General features: G+C 59.8%; 1 protein-coding gene across 7 annotated transcripts in view; it reads right to left on the reverse strand.

Moving 5' to 3' along the window:
• ABLIM2 (actin binding LIM protein family member 2) overlaps nt 1–5,559 on the reverse strand; it is a 135,589-nt gene that overhangs the window by 128,975 nt on the left and 1,055 nt on the right. The window lies entirely within an intron of this gene.

Genomic DNA, 5,559 nt, shown 5'->3' on the forward strand with positions numbered 1-5,559 from the left:
ACAAACCCTCACCCAAACCCTTGCAGTCACCACCATGGGGCGTCCCGACTCTCCACCTTGGTGGGTGGAAGGAGGAGCCAGCCGCTGGCATAAAACTCAGGGAAAACAGGGAGCCCCAGGATGTGCAGGTCACTGCGGCCCTGAGGCTTGCCCGTCTGTGCCCCTGGCTGCCCGGTCTCTGGAAACGGCGGGGGGGTGTCACTGCGAGTCCTCCTGCCAGGACAGCATGGTCACCACTGTGCTGTGTGGTCTCGCCAGCCCCGGTGCCCCGGGCAGGCCAGGCTGCGAGGAACCAGGGGTGCCCGGCCGGCCCCGCCCAGCATGCCTTCACGCCAGAGGTGCACGGCCGTTCTCTCATCGCCCCCAGCGCACCCGGGTGCATGCGGCTTTTGCTCACCCCCTCGCCACCCCCAGACCGCCCAGGGCGGGCGACTCTCTATCGTCCCAGACGGACAGTGCTCCATGACAGCCCCGCCCGCCACCACCAGGTCACGCGTGCAGCTCACAGGCGGACACGCACCCGTCCCTCCCTGCCCGTGCCCCTGGCTCCTGCCAAAGTCGTGGACCAGGAAACACCGGCTCCCCGGGGCACGCTCAGGGTGGCCTCGTCCGAAGGGTGTCAGCAGAGCACCGTCACAGACCACACGTCCCGAAGCCCAGAGCCCAGCCATCCATCCCGGGCAAGGGACCCACATGCGTTTCCTTCAAGACAGACTGCAAGTTGTGTGTATAAAGGCCATCGCCCCCACTTTCAAAGGACCCACAGTAAGTCCCCGACATAGGACGGGTTCTGTTCCGAGAGTGCGTTCCTAAGTCCAGTGTGTTCGCAAGTCCAACAAAGCCAGCTGGGTGCCCAACCAACACCCATCGGCTCTATGGCGCTGCACCGGGACAGGTTTATAATTCTTTCCACATAAATGACTGCAGCAAACAGTCCTATCCAGTAAAGCGCACCAAAGCCCAGCCCCTTGTAGAGGACGCACACACACAGCAATGTACACCAGACACGTGAGGACATGGAACACACGCTCACGTCTTTGGGAGTTCGCAACTTGAAAGTTCGTATGTAGGGGACTCACCTCTGACACGTGTTCCCGTTTTGCAGGATGAAGACGGAGCCGGCCGGATTTCCACATAGATCCAGAATCCGACGTCCTCCAGGCCCGTCCAAGCTGCCATCGACTCTGGGCTCCCACAACAGCCCCCAGCCCTTCTCCCCACCCTGCCTGGCCTCCATGCCCCAGAGAGTGCCTGGAGATCCACAGAGCACTCCGAGTGTGCGGGACCCCCTCTGAGCTTCCTCGCTGGGTGTCAAGGCCAAGGTCCCGACAGAGCTGCACAGGCCCCAACCCCCTCCCCACCGGGGCCATTCTGCTCCAGCCACACGGCCTCCTGCTATTCCCAAACCCCTGCCTCAGCGTCTCCGCACTGGCTGTTCCCTCTGGCTGGGACGCTCTTCCCTCGCACGGGGGCATGACTAACTCCCTCGCCTTCCAGGTTTCACCCACACCCACCTCCTCCACGAAGCCCACCCTGACCTCCCCCGGCCCTCCCAGCTGGTTTTCTCCTGTTCCTCTTCTCCCCTTCCCGAGCCGGGCTCCGTTTCTAGTGTGTGATAACGCCTGCTTTTCCTTCTACACAGTGCTAGTGGTCTGTCTGCACAGTGCTAGCTGGTCTCCACGGGGACAAGATGGCTGTTTTGCTCACAGATGTTTTCTTTTTCTTTTTTTTTTGAGTCGGAGTCTCACTCTGTCGCCCAGGATGGAGGGCAGTGGCACACTCACGGCCACCGCAGCCTCGACCTGCTGGGCTCAGGTGATCCTTCCACTCCAGCCTTCCAAGTAGCCGGAATTACAGGCACGCGCCACCACGTCTAGCTAATTTTTTGAATTGTTGTAGAGATGAGGTCTGGCCAAGTTGCCCAGGCGGGTCTTGAACCCGTGGGCTCAGGCAATCCTCTCACCTCGGCCTCCCAAAGTGCTGGGATTATAGGTGTGAGCCACTGCACCCAGCCCACGGATGTTTTCTAAATACCCTGGACAGTGTCTGGCACACAGTAGGTGCTCAATAAATGGCTGCAGAATGACATCTACATTTAGAAAAACTGGGCTAAGAAACGTGCCTGAAACCCACAGGAACGGTGGGAGGCGGAGGTGGGATTTGAACCTGGACCGTCTGGCGCCAAAGTCCCAGCCTGGGGCAGCCATAGACTAGAGGAGAGCTATGCAACTTCTTTTGTGGATTTTCCCAGGTAAACTGAGGCACATCAAACAAGTGCCTGGGTGATGGGAGCCCAGCCCAGTTGGGCCTCTCGAGTCAGAAGCAGGCTGTGGCACGAACATCTTCCCCGTGAACAGGCCGCACTGGGGCTCAACCGGCGACAGGGCCCCAAGGATGGGCCTGACCGGTGTAAGTCATGACCCCCAACCTTCGTGGCCAGTGGGGGTGGACGTTTGACCAGTCCTGGCCGAGGAATCACAGGGGGAGTCCTGGGGGACTTCAAGGAGAGGGCTCGCCTCCCTAGACAGAGGCAGGGTCACGCGAGGAGGGGGGTCTCGGCCCGTGCACATCTCCCCCACCCTTCCCAGGTTGGATGCCACTCTGTGATGATGTGATGTTAGAGCAACAGCAGCCACCTTGAGACCACGAGGAGAGGCACTGCTGACACACACAGGATGACGTGTGGGAGGGGGAGGGTTGGGGAGGTGGGCCCTGTTGAGTTGCTAAATTAAGCCCCTGGGGTAGTGGCGGGGGCTGCCCCAGACTTTGCATCTCAGGAGATAAACATTCACGTTGATCTACGCTATGACACGATCATCTACGACGTGAGCTCTGACACTGTGAGCGTCCTTCCATTTCGTTCACCCCAAAGCATCCCCGTGACTCAAAAGCCACATCCCCCCAGGCCAGGAGAGAAGAGGAGTCCGGGCCACCTGGTCCTCACGCTTAGGCAGACGCAGCCTTTGAGAATCCCAGTGGGCCTGCCATGCCTCAGAGGAGACGCAGAGGCCACTGGGGCGGCATCCCGGACGCATCCTCAGGGCCAGCAGGGCGCCTGGCTGTGGACGGTGGGTCTTGGGGCCGGGCCTGCGCGCCCACAGACGCCTGTCACCGCAGCCACTCCTGCCACTAACTGCCCAGGCAGCCGCGGGTGACGGAGCCTGAGTCCCAGTACAGGACTTGGCTTTCCGAGCCGCCGTCTCTGTTTCTCCCACCCGTCTGCAGCCGGCGAGGAAGGAGTTCTGGCTCCTCCCGCGTGCCCTGAAGGAGGCTGAAGGGACCTGCCCAGGGACACCGTGGGGAGGGGCGCCTGGGGCGGTTCCCAACCCCCACCAAGCCCCTGGGCCGCCCGAGGTGACGGACTCGAGCCCAGGGTCAGATCTGGTTTACCGCAGCCGACCGCCTGCGCTTACGGAAATCCTTTTAAATAGAGTGGGCACTGCCCCTTTGTCTTTGGAAACAGGCTTTCAAAAAGCGCCATCTGATGGATTTGGCTTTCCGGAAGCAGAGCAAATGCATCTTTACGGGGAGTTGAGAAAATTAAACCAGGCAAATCCCACAGTGCCCCGGAAAGCCCTGATGAGAAAGCAAAGACAAAAAAAAAAAAAGCCACTTCGGCGCAGGGTGGGGACACGGCCGCCCTCCTCCTCAGGGGAGGCCTCCTGGAGCTGACCTCGCTGCGGCGAGGTGGCCCAGCGCCGGGGAGGCAGGCTGGCGAGGGGCTCCACGATGCAGCCCCAGAGGCTGGAGGCTGCCGCACGCACGCGCGGCTCCGGCGCCCGCCCCCAGAAGCCAAGTCCTCCCGGCGTGGGCCAGGGGTGCGTTCAGCTCCCATCTTCGTTCTCTAGACCAGCACCCAAAGCCGCTGTCCTGGGGGTGTCCCGCGTCCCACCACGAGGACTCGGACTCCAGCTGCCTTTGCCTGGGAAGTCGGGGAGTCACAGGGAGAATTCACGGGGTTGGGCCAAGCCAGACGGAGATGCACCGCGGAGCCCTGGGCCCAGCTGACTCTCAGGGTGTCAGGGGGTCCTCTGTGAGGCCCCCGAGAGTCCCCCAAGCCCACGGAGCGAGCCTTGACGTCTTTGAAGGACAGAAATGGGGTCTGTCTCGGCCCAAGGGACCCGGGGGCACGTCTCCCAGCCCCAAACGGCACGGCCCCTTGGGGTCCCGGTCAGGGGAGAGCTGGCTGGGCGGGGTGTCTTCCCTAAGTCGCCCGTGAAGTCACTTCAGACGTGAAGTGGGCAAGTGGACAGAGGCAGCTTCCTGTGGGGTGGGGGGCATTCCCCGCCGCTCCTGTGTTCCCTGCTCCCCTGGCCCAGGAGGCCTCCAAGGCGCCCCCCTGGCAACCCGGGGAGTCGACCCTGGTGCAGGGACCACAGACAGGTGAGGGATCAAAACCCTGGACAAGTCAGTTGTGGTGACTCATGCTTGTAATCCCAGCATTTGGGGAGGCCGAGGCGGGAGGATCGCTTGAGGCCAGGAGTTCGAGACCAGCCTGGGCAATATAGCAAGACCCCATCTCTAGAAAAAAGTCACCCAAACCAAGAAAACCCTAGATGAGCTTGCAGCTCCCAGGCCTCAGCAGCCCTCTCTGAAATGCAGTCATGTGTCTCTCCCTGCCTGCTGGCAGGGGAGGGGGAAGGATTCCTTTCCACCTGGAACAGCCTTGCTTCTGACTGGTACATTTCCACTATCTTCAGCTGGTAGCCAAAACACCACCTCCTCTGTGAAATCTACTCTGGAGGCGTCTAGATCCTTCCCTGTGGGCATCTGACCCATACACGCTTGGCTTTTATTATAAAGAGTCATCTTTTCTTTTTTTCCTCTCTTCCCTTTTTTATTTTAAGAGACAAGATCTCTCTGTCGCCCAGGCTAGAGTGCCTCGGCACTAGCATAGCTCACTGCAGCCTCTAACTCCTGAGCTCAAGGGATCCTTTCGCCTCAGCCTCCCAAGTAGCTGGGATCACAGGTGAGTCCCACCACACCCAGCTAATTTTATGCTTAGCAGGTTTTGGCTGCGGTGTCCAGGCTGGTCTCGAACTCCTAGGCTCAAGCAATCCTCCCAGCCCTCAGCCTCCCAAGGTGCTGGGATTACAGGCATGAGCCACCGTAAAGCCAGCTTTTCAAATTGCATTGCACACCCTACCTGATGTATTTATATCTTTCACCAGACCGCGAACACATCAAAGCCAGCGCTTGAGCCTTCTTGGTCTTTCAAAACTTTTAAAAACCTTCGCCAGGTCTGGCACACAGGGGGGGCTTCCCGAGACCCTTGGAAGAGATCGTCTATTTGTGGTGCATTTCCTACTTTTGTCTTCCCATGGCAAAGCAAGCCCTCACTGCCCTGGACACACGAAGGGGCAACACGGCTAAGGCAGTGTGAGTCTCCAAATGGCTCAGGAGGATGTCAGCTCAAACTCACAGAAAGGTCGGCTGTTGGCGACACACCACGCCACAGGGAGGTCTCCGCGGTGTCCTTACCAGAATTCCTTGACCACTGCAAACTCTGTGGGTTTATTTCCAGTTATTTAATTTTTTTTTTTTTTTTTTAGTTCGAGT

Source organism: Carlito syrichta, unplaced genomic scaffold, assembly GCF_000164805.1.
Source record: "Carlito syrichta isolate Samal-C Ts95f unplaced genomic scaffold, Tarsius_syrichta-2.0.1 Scaffold315368, whole genome shotgun sequence".
NCBI classification, from domain to species: Eukaryota; Metazoa; Chordata; class Mammalia; order Primates; family Tarsiidae; genus Carlito; species Carlito syrichta.